Raw genomic sequence first — 11,672 nt, 5'->3', positions numbered from 1 at the left:
AGGGAATGTCCTACGACAGGATAAGATGGATCATAACAGTGCAATCCCTGCTCCAGTTCCCTCAAGTCCCCCAGAAACAGGACACTGGAAAAGCCCAATGTGTCATGTTGTACTGGAGCTATAGAACTCAGAGTGGTCTGCCTTCCAGGACTCGGCAATGACATGCCAACCAGCCTGGGCAGCTGCCTTGAACATTCGTGGACCAGCTTACTATGAATCCCAGGCAGTGACTGCCCCTTGCTGCTTATCTATAAATGGTAAACCTGCTTCATGTAAGTTGTGTCAGAGTGTGCTGTCTCACCTGACTTGGGCCTGTGGGTAACCAGAGCTCAGTGAAACTGCTTCAGACACTGAACATATAATCAGTTGAGTCATCCCATCAAATCAATGGCTTGATTTTAAACGGAAGCTAATAAAAGTGACACTTTCATGTTAAATGATTATATCTGATTATTCTACACCTGAAGTAAGCATTTAGAGAGATTTGAGAATCACTACAGATGAGAAATTTAATGAAAAATTACATTATGAGTCCTGCTATGGATATGGTGGGTTGATATTTAATTTAGAGACATCATGTAAATTAAATAGTAATGCTTTTGCTTCTTTAAAAAATTCAAATGAGAATGCATAGATGTAAATATTAGTTTATTATCTCACTTGTGGCTATCCTCAAAAGTTTTGTTAGAAACTGCTTTGTACTCCACAAATTATAAAAATGTCAAGTATAGTGCATAAGAATGCAGATACTGAAGATGGACTGGCTATTTTCTTTTTTTTAAAGTTTTATTTATTTATTTATTTGAGAGGTAGAGTTACAGACAGTGAGAGGCAGAGAGAGAGAGAGAGAGAGAGAGAGAGAGGTCTTCCTTCTGCTGGTTCGCTCCCTAAATGGCCGCAACAGCAGGAGTTTCACCAGCCTGAAGCCAGGAGCCAGGAGCTTCTTCCGGATCTCCTACGCAGGTGCAGGGAGGGGCCCAAGCATGTGGGCTATTTTCTACTGCTTTCCCAGGCCATAGCAGAGAGCTGGATTGGAAGAGGAGCAGCCTGGACTAGAACCTGCGCCCATATGGGATGCCAGCACTACAGGCGTAGGGTTAACCTACTGCACCACAGGGCTGTCCCCAAAACTGGCTATATTCATAACTTGAGCTGCTGCTCTGTTGCTTGAGACATTGTAACATGTATCAGCTTTGTTATTTCTTCATGTTTTATCAGCAACACAGATAATAATAATGTATCCCTCAAAAAACTAATAGGTTATTCAATTTTACAGATATTTACAAAGTGCTCATATCTATGCCTAATATATTGCCACAGAAGTATTAGACATGTAAACTGAACTCCATTTTTGCATTTTACAGGTCATGTCAGTTTCAGTTAATCACTTTTTTAATAAATTTATTTTATTTATTTGAAAGAGTTACAGAGAGAGGTAGAAAGAGAGAGGTCTTCTATCGGCTGGTTCACTCCCCAGATGACTACAAAGGCTGGAACTGCGCTGATCCGAAGGCAGGAACTAGGAGCTTCTTCCAGGTCTCCCATGTGGGTGCAGGGGCCCAAGGACCTTGACCATCTTCCACTGCTATCCCAGGCAATAGCAGAGAGCTGGATCAGAAGAAGAGCAGCCAGGACTAGAACCAGCATCCATATGGGATGCCGGCACTTCAGGCCAGGGCTTTAACCTGCTGCGCCACAGCCCAGGCCCCCAGTTAATCACTTTTTAAAAATATTTTTTTGTATTGTTTTCTTACACCTCTTATCATCACCTTAAGAAAATTTACCTTGAGAACTTTAAATCTTTAAGTAGTATACATTAGGCGTGAAAGCTCTGTTTTTGTCTGTTTAAGTGTCTTATGTTACTCTCCTTCCGGAAACATTTTGCTTCTGAAAACAGAACTATATTGTATCTACTCTAAGAACATGAGTGGTAATTTTTCTAAGGTCTTCGGACTCCTATGTTTTCTGTTTGTTGTCATTCAGCCTAATTGCTTCTCTTTGGAATCTCCCCTGTCTCACACACATCTCTCTCTTTCTCTCTCTCTCTCTCTTTCAATGATGAGGTTTTAGTGTTATGTATCTAGGTGTAGACTGTGTTTTGTTACTCTGCTTGGAATTCACCAAGTTCGCAAGGATTTGAGGATTGATGATTTACACGAATTCTGGGAAGTCAATAGCCATTATATGTGCTGCACGTTCTGAATCTTTATCAGTCTATTTTCTCTGGTTAGAAAGTCTGGCAGAACTTCTCCAAGTCTCGTAACTTCCTTTTCATGTTTTCTTTTTCCTAACACTGCAGTTTTTATTCCAAATAATTTCTTTAGATACATCTTCCAGAGCACTGTTTTTCTGTCGCACTACAAAAACAAATCTGCTACTTAATATTTACTTTCTAGTTTCTAACTTCAATTATCATATTTAAATTAATAAATTTGTTATTTGATTATTTCTTAGATCTTCTTCATTATAATTTATGCTCTTTTGTTTCTAGATTACATTTCTTCTAATATCCTTTGTATTTCCTTATCTAAAAGTTTATCATATCATTAAACAATCCTATATCTTATGCCTGATAACTCCAAAATCCAATTACATTTTCTATGATTTTTTTCTAGCTCTCATTTTTGCCCTTTGGTATAACCTGAATTATTACCATTGTTCTTTGACTCTGCACCTATGGAAGTCATAGAATACCTGTATTAAAGTTGCAGTCCTCCAGGAAAGATTCTGTTGGTTTTGCAGATTGCATAGTGGTACTTCCAATCTTCTCTGTTCATATTCTAGAAGAGTGAAGAAAATTTACTTTAAAATGAATTCTCTCAGTGGGGTTTCAAAACCTTGTAGGCACTACTTCAGATAAAAAGTTTTTGAGTCAGCAAGATTATGATTTTAAATGATCATGGTAGATATATAGCAACTATTTAGCAGTGTCTTATACCAGATATGTAAAGCAAAAGCTTTACACAAGGAGCCTATATTACTTTCCCCTTAAGTAGATTCTAGACTTCATCTTCCGTTACTCATGAGGACATCAAAGTGGATCGCAAGAACAAAAATCAGTTTTAGACCAGATAAATATGAAGTTCATCTCAGAAAATGGAAGAAACTTTTGAGACAGAGGCAGGTTTCATGAGCTCACCTTCTTCATTTTTTATTCACTTCCTACTTCCCATCCAATGGGTCTCTGTAGATTCCTGCTACCAGCATAATGTCATCTTACCCAACATGTATTTCTTTTCATCAGTAAGGGTATCCAGTCAGTCACATTGAGAGAGACACTAATGAATTTTTTTTTATAAGGAAAATGTGACTTTTAACTGTCTTTCATCTCCAGGATTTCTGGAGGAAAACTCTTTTGTCGTGTTTTAGAATGTAGTATTAAAAAAAGAAAAGTATTGTTTCCTGCTGAGGTAGCTACTTTAATCGTGACATCCAACCATATCTCTAAAGAACTGACAGAGAAAAATTTAACTCTTTTAATGGAAGCATATATAGGCTATTCTAACCACTTCTTGATAGTGTTTCTACCTGCTAGTCTCCGTAAAATAAACATCCCCAAATTAAATAAACATTTAAAATGTAATAGAAATAGTTGAATAAAGTATAGTTTACCACCATGGACTGAAAAGGCTACAGAGTATCAGGATAAATACAAATAAATTTGATGCTTTGATTCTTTTTGAAAGGAAACTGGATGCAGTGTTTCACACATACACAAAAGAAAGTCAAAGTTGAAAATGTTTCTCCAGCTGTAGCTAGGTGTTTAAAAATAATATATTTTATATATATATATATATATATATATATATATATATCAGTGGCCAATAAAACCTCAATCAGTACATGTTCATTCAACCTGATTTGAAACGGGATTGAAAATCAGACCGTCAGGACCCTATTCATAGTCCAGAACTCATCCTGTTTCCAATTACTTTCAACTGATGAGAGGAAATTCTTGGGCTGCTGCAAGTGGCCTGCTAGGAATTATTTCAAACTTATTTGATAAGATAGATTCGGAGGTGGGGTGGGGATAAAAGGTACTTAGACCTTGCCTGCATGAGATCTATCTCATGCTAAGCTCCACAGTAAAAAATAGAATCCTGAGAAAAAGATTGACATTTTCTCTTCTTCACCAATTTCATGCCTACTATCCATCACAAACATTCAAAACTCACCTCATTCAAGTAATCCTTTATTGGAACTATTTTTAAACTAGGATGCTTTACAGAAAAATAGAGTGTGACCTATTTTTTAGTCATGCCTTTTCAGACCCTCTCTCTCTTCCCATAAATATAGTTTTACCCTTAATTTGATTTTATCTTCTCTGGTAGAAGAAAAATTTGTGCATTGTCTATTAATTTATACTGACTTTGTGCATTTAACATATGTTCAATAAATTTTGTTGACAGATTACATAAATGTGAATCATAATTACATAAGTGTACATCAAATTCTTACGTTGTATGCTTTACATAAATGTCACAAATATCTATTAGAAAAGTTAAAGTGATAACATCAATACAGATAAATAGAATTGGAAAGAAAATTCCAAAATGATGCTGTATTTTCAAATAAACCTTTAAACACTGATATTCAAAATAAAGTTGGAAAGAAGACGTGGTGTATATACATTATGGAATTCCACTCAACTATAAAAATGAATCAAATCCTAAATTTTGTAACAAAATTGATGCTTAGTGAAATAAGCCAGATCCCAAACCAAAAATATCATGTTTTCTCTGATATGTAGTACAACTACATATATGTACACTGCATATATGTAGTATACCAAAAATAAAAACTGAATGTATAAGAGTGAAATTGACATCTTATGATTTGATTATTATTTACAGCCCTTGGCTTTATTTCTGTGGACCAGTAGACTTTCTGCCTTTTATTTGCTGAACTCTGTATTTAGAGGAGTATCAAGCCAATGATTATAAAGTGAATTGAAAGTGCGTTGTCTTGGCCAGAACTGGCACAGTAGGTAAAGCCACCACCTGCAGTGCCAGCATCCCATATGGGTGACAATTCAAGTACCAGATACTCCTCTTCTGATCCAGCTCTCTGCTATGGCCTGGGAAAGCAGCGGAAGATGGCCCAAGTCCTTGGGCCTCTGTGCACACTTGGGAGACCCGGAAGAAGCTCCTGGCTCCTGGCTTCAGACCGCTGCAGCTCTGGTCATTGTGGCCAATTGGGGAGTGAACCATTGGATGGAAGACCTCTCTCTCTCTCTGCCTCTCCTCTCTCTGTGTAACTATGACTTTCAAATAAATAAATAAATAAATTGAAAAAAGTATGTTGTCTTAAAAATTAAAAGGAAAAGGAAGGAAGGATGGAGGATGTGAGGGAGGGAAATATCCTTATGTTCTTAGAATTATGTCTTTGAAATACATGAAATATCTTCTCTTTATGTTAATAAAAGTATATTTAAAAGAAAAACAATAAATACTAAAACTTTATTGATAGTCACTTAATGCAATTATTTTTAAGAGTATTTTCAAATTAAAAGCATTTAATGAATCAACTTAAGTTGTGTTTAAAGTAGCTGGCGCTGTGGAGTAGTAGGTAAAGCCACCACCTGCATGCCAGCATCCCGTATAGGTGCTCCACTTCTGACCCAGCTCTCTGCTATGGCCTGGGAAAGCAATGGAAGATGGTCCAAGTTCATAGGCCCCTGCATCTAAGTGGGAGATGCAGAAATTCCTGGCTCCTGGCATTGAATCAGCCCAGCTCCAGCTATTGTGGCCATTTGGGGAGTGAACCAGCAGATGGAAGATCTCTCTCTCTCTCTCTCTCTCTCTCTCTCTCTCTCTGCCTCTCTGTAAGTCTATCTTTTAAATAAATAAATCTTTTAAAAAATAAAATAAAATAATTGGTCTACAGTATTGTCTAGAAGAACGCTATTGTTCATAATGATATAATTAATCAGTATAAATATTACTAAAATCTGTTAACTTATGTAGGGAAATAAATAGTCCTTGAGTAAAAGATGTTGGAGATGAACATGGTGAAAGGCTAGAGAGGTGAGCAGTGGAGGAAGGGAGATCTAAGTGAGTGCTAAGATGTTTCAGCTGCTCATGCCCTGTTGTGTTTTAGGAATTTTACTAATGTAAACATGCAAGAGAAGTATGTTTGAGTGGCAACAAGGGGAGTGTCCACCCAAGCCTCTACAATGAATCTTCATACACTGGGTACTTAATGTTACCAGAGATGGGCTGCTCAGGTATTCTTGTCTTTGCCCATGAAAGAATTCAGACGTGAGACAGAGAGTCCTGGTAAGCGAGATAGTAAAGTTTAATGAGGAGGAATACACCTGATAGACCAAGAAGGCATCTCAGAAAAGACTGAAAGCACAGTCTACATCCAGATTGGAGCTTCTATAGACATGAGTATGATTCCCTGTTTCTTTTTTTAAAACTTTTATTTAATAAATACAAATTTCAAAAGTACAACTTTTGGATTATAGTGGTTTTTCCCCCCATAACCTCCCTTCCATCTGGATCCATCCCATTTCCCACTCCCTCTCGCATAACACCCTTCATTAAGATTTATTTTTAACTATATTTATGTATTGAAGATCAACTTAGTATATACTAAGTAAAGATTTTAACAGTTTGCACCCTGTTTCTTTTTCTCTTCCTCCCTCTTCTGGAAAAGTATGGGTAGGTGATTTCTGGATGTGGAATTACTCCCAATTCTCCCAGGATGTTATCAGCAAAATGTTAGCAGACCTGTATAGCTCCCTTGGTGCAAGGCAGAGAAAATTCCTACCTGAAGGGCTGAGACTCATGCAACAGGGCTGTAGAACAAAAGCAAGTACTTTAAGGTGTAATTGCACAAAAATTCAACGCCTTTAACAAATTCTCATTTTTTTTCAGCCTCTCTTACACAAATAGGCTAATATCTACCTGGCTACTTTAACATTATATAATAGAAACAGAAATCATTTCTTAGATTTCTGATGACTGGAAACCCAACACCTAGACAAATTCTGATGTGGGTCTATGTCATATCTTATTTCATAAATGCTGCCTTCTTGCTGTTTTCTCACATGATAAAAAGAAGCTAGCTAATTTTCTATTTTATAAAGGCATTTATACACACCATGAGGTCTCTGCCCTTGTGATATACATACTTTTCAGAGAGCCTCATCTCCTAGGAAGATAATTTGGTGATTATTATTTCACCATAGGAATTTGAAGAAGTTGTAAATTTTCAGATTATAATAAGAAATGATATAGTGATGCCAGCACTGTGGCATCCTGCAAGGGTGGTGGTTCAAGTCCCGGCTGCTCCACTTCTGGCCCATCTCTCTCTTATGGCCTGGAATGCAATGGAGGATGCCCCAAGTCCTTGGACCCCTGCACCTGCGTGGGAGACCCAGAGGAAGCTACTGGCTCCTGACTTCGGATCAGCAAAGCTCTGACCATTGTGGCCATCTGGAGAGTGAACCAGCAGATGGAAGACTTCTCTCTCTTTCTCTCTTTCTCTCTCTGCCTCTGCCTCTCTGTAACTCTGCTTTTCAAATAAATAAATAAATCTTTAAAAAATCCATTGTAATGCATAAACTGTACCGTGGAAATTTATATTTACTAAATAAAAGTTAAAAAAAAAAACAAAAAAAGAAATATTAACAATTTGGACAACACTATTAAAGAAATTGCTGTTGCTGTAACAAATTGTTAACATGATAGCAATGCAATAATGTTAAGAAGATCATTTTTATAAGGTGTAGAGATGCCTGTACAAGATTCAGAAGGAGAAATTGAAAAGGAAGTTAAAATGGAAATACTTGAAAGTGTAATAATGTAACTTTTTGATAATTGAAGGAAAAATAACTTATGTTGTTATACTCACATTTCACCTGTGCAAAATAAAATATCTTTGTATTTAGCCCCCCCAAAAAAATAAAAAGAATGATATAATTGGCTTCAATTTTAAAAAAAATTATATGAAAATCATATTAATACTATTTTAAAAGAAATTATATTGTGGAGAAAGTAAGATTAATAGCTGATAAAAACAGACTATTACAATACAATCTTTGACAATATTACTTAGATTATGTGATGTAGTGTGTGATATTGTTACGAGTGAAATGCAGAGAAAGATGACCTCTTTTCTTTGTCTCACATGAAAGAAGAATTTCCATGGGGACAAGGCAGAGAGATAGAGATTGATTTAATTCAGAAGCCTTCTGCTACGGTGACCAGGAGGGGAGCTCCAAGAGAGGCAGACCCCCTGAACTGTGAGGGTCTGAGTCTTTGAAGCACAGTTTTTGGAGGGGGAAAACAGAACAGTAGCTAAAAGCAGTTATAAGGCACGGATAAAATCCATCACAAGTCCAGGCTTGTATTCTTGCCTGTCCTGTATAGCTTGCTAATGATAAGACAAAAAAAGAAAAATTAGAAGAGTGGGATTGGTGACTTCTGTTTTTCACAGTAAACTAGAAACTCAGAAGGGTTGAATCACCACTCCCTTGCCATTCTTATGATAAGAGCAGAAGCACCCAAGGAGTGGAACAGGCACCAGAACAGGCACTGTGCTCTTGATAAAGATAACTTTTGGAGGAAGGAAGCATTTTGCACCTTTTTAGAGGGGCTCCCCTTTCCTCATTTTCCGCTGGGACCAACCTACCTGCTGATTGACCCATCTGACTCCTCACAAAATCTTGATCTAAATGAAAGCATAATATTATATTGCGTGTATTGGGTCACATTACTGGCTCCTTTTCTCACAGGACTGATGAGACTGTGTTCCTACTCGGCAGTATACAACCACCACTGCAAACTTAGGCCAGCCTATGGACACTCCAATTTTCGGAAACTCTAACTTGGTTGCCTAAGGAGTGCCACATGGGTTATTAGCCCAGCAGTCTTGTAGGAAAGACTACACTTGCAAGCTCTGCTTGTCAGTTCTCACAACAAGTTTAAAATCCAAGGAATGAACTTAATTTCCTCACTCTTAATCAAGTGGAAGACATCTGACTCCATGCAGCACTGTTTGGAGTTGGAAGGAGGTGACATGAGAATTTCCTTCTTGCCTTCTTTAATGCATCTTTTCTTATTATTATGCTAAAAGAAGACATTGTTATCTCTTGCCTGCCTTTCTTTTTTTTTTTAACTTTTATTTAATGAATATAAATTTCCAAAGTACGGCTTATGGATTACAATGGCTTCCCCCCCATAATGTCTCTCCCACCCGCATCCCTCCCCTTTCCCACTCCCTCTCCCCTTCCATTCACATGAGGATTCATTTCGATTCTCTTTATATACAGAAGATCAGTTTAGCATACATTAAGTAAAGATTTCAACAGTTTGCTCCCACACATACATAAAGTGAAAAATAATAGATGATTTTTTAAATGATGATGAAATCAGATCAGACCTATTGTCATGTTTAATCCCAGTGAGAGTCAAGTTGGGAATTGATAATTTCTTCTTCTTCTTCTTTTTTTTTTTTTTTTTACAGAAGATCAGTTTAGTATACATTAAGTAGAGATTTCAACAGTTTGCACCCCCATAGAAACACAAAGTGAAATATACTGTTTGAATACTCGTTATAGCATTAAGCCTCAATGTACAGCACATTAAGGACAGAGATCCTACATGAGGAGTAAGTGCACAGTGACTCCTGTTGTTGACTTAACAAATTGACACTCCTGTTTATGGCATCAGTAATCTCCCTATGCACCAGTCATGAGTTTCCAAGGCTATGGAAGCCCCTTGAGTTCTCCGACTCTTATCTTGTTCAGACAAGATCATAGTCAAAGTGGAGGTTCTCTCCTCCCTTCAGAGAAAGGTACCTCCTTCTTTGAAGACCTGTTCTTTCCACTGGGATCTCACTCACAGAGATCTTTCATTTAGGGTTTGTTTTTTTTTTGTTTGGTTTTTTTTTTTTTTTTTTTTTTTTTTTGCCAGAGTGTCTTGGCTTTCCATGCCTGAAATACTCTCATGGGCTTTTCAGCCAGATCCGCATGCCTTAAGGGCGGATTCTGAGGCCAGAGTGCTGTTTAGGACATCCACCATTCTATGAGTCTGCTGAATATCTCGCTTCCCATGTTGGATCACTCTCCCCTTTATTTATTCTATCAGTTAGTATTAGCAGGTACTAGACTTGTTTATGTGCTTCCTTTGACTCTTAGTCCTTTCATTATGATCAATTGTGAACTGAAGTTGATCACTTGGACTAGTGAGATGGCATTGGTACATGCCACCTTGATGGGATTGAATTGGAGTCCCCTGGTATGTTTCTAACTCTACCATTTGGGGCAAGTCAGCTTGCCTGCCTTTCTTAACTATTGTAAAAATGATTTGGTGTTTGAATAGCTGTTCAAATTTGTGTCCCTGTAGGGAAGACAATTGCTGGAAAGTTTCCATCGGCTACCATCTTATTTTGGCTCCTGTGATATAATTTTCTTATTTACATTCATATTTGTTGAAAAGAAAACAAGTAAGGATTTAAAAATAAGAAATAATGCATAATAGTTGTGCTCTGTAACATCATCATGATGCCAATTTTTTTTCTGAATTTTGCTTTAGATTTACACTATTGAACGAAAATTAGTTCACCTAGCTAAAGATTAAATTCACAGTTTTAACTTGGTAGTGATTAGAGGATAAAATTCATCCTGAATAGTAAAGAACAAGTTTATCAAGAAGGGATTAATATGTTTTTATATAAGTGGGGTTTTTTGGATTTTTATTTATTTATTTGAAAGGCAGCTTTACAGAGAGGCAGAGGCAGAGAGAGAGAGAGAGGGGTCTTCTACCTCCTGGATCACTCCTCAGAGGGCTGCAACAGCCAGAGCTGCACGGATCCGAAGCCAGGAGCCTGGAGATTCTTCCAGTTCTCCCACATGGGTGCAGAGTCCCAAGGACTTGGGCTATCTTCTACTGTTTTCCCAGGCCATAGCAGAGAGCTGGATTGGAAGTGGAGAAGCGAGGACTCAAACAGGCACCCATAAGGGATGCCGAACTGCAGGCAGTGGTTTTACCCACTATGCCATGAATTAATGTTTTGTGTCTTTATGAGTAAATGTGTTTTTGTCTGTATGTGTATGTATTTTTAAGTAACATTTTAAATTACTATTTTAAAATTTGGTCAAATAGATTTGGGATTCCTAAAGAATTATGCTGAAATCAATAATTGCATGGGACAAAACATGTAACAATTAAATTAAATGTTGATTCCTAAAGACATTAGCACAGGTGATTCACTTTGTCTCTGTGCAAATCATATATTTTTTACTAATAACTTGCAGGGCATGGTAACTATTAGAGCCAATGAAGAGTTACTGAAAGAAGGCAGAAATTACAGAGAATTTGACCATTAAGAAAAGAGAGCCGTGATAGGTATAATCAACATTTGCAATTTTATTTTTGCTACATTGTGGGCTAAGCTGGGCCTATATTTGTATCCCAGATTCTTGCTTTTTATTTATAGAAGCGTTCCAAGTACAGTTCCTAACATGACATGCAAAATGATAACTTTTTTTACAAAGTGAGGAAAATACATGCTCACATGTGGGCTTTATTTAAGGAGTGTGGGCCAGGAAGGGTAAGGAGAGAGACATTCATACCCTACTTTCTCTGGGTCCACCTGAAGAGAGGAGAGTTTTTGCTTCATCCAGCTTTTTATGAGCTTGAAAGGGAAGTGTTTACATGTAC

Source organism: Oryctolagus cuniculus, chromosome 4, assembly GCF_964237555.1.
Source record: "Oryctolagus cuniculus chromosome 4, mOryCun1.1, whole genome shotgun sequence".
NCBI classification, from domain to species: Eukaryota; Metazoa; Chordata; class Mammalia; order Lagomorpha; family Leporidae; genus Oryctolagus; species Oryctolagus cuniculus.
This window is presented reverse-complemented; position numbering follows the sequence as displayed.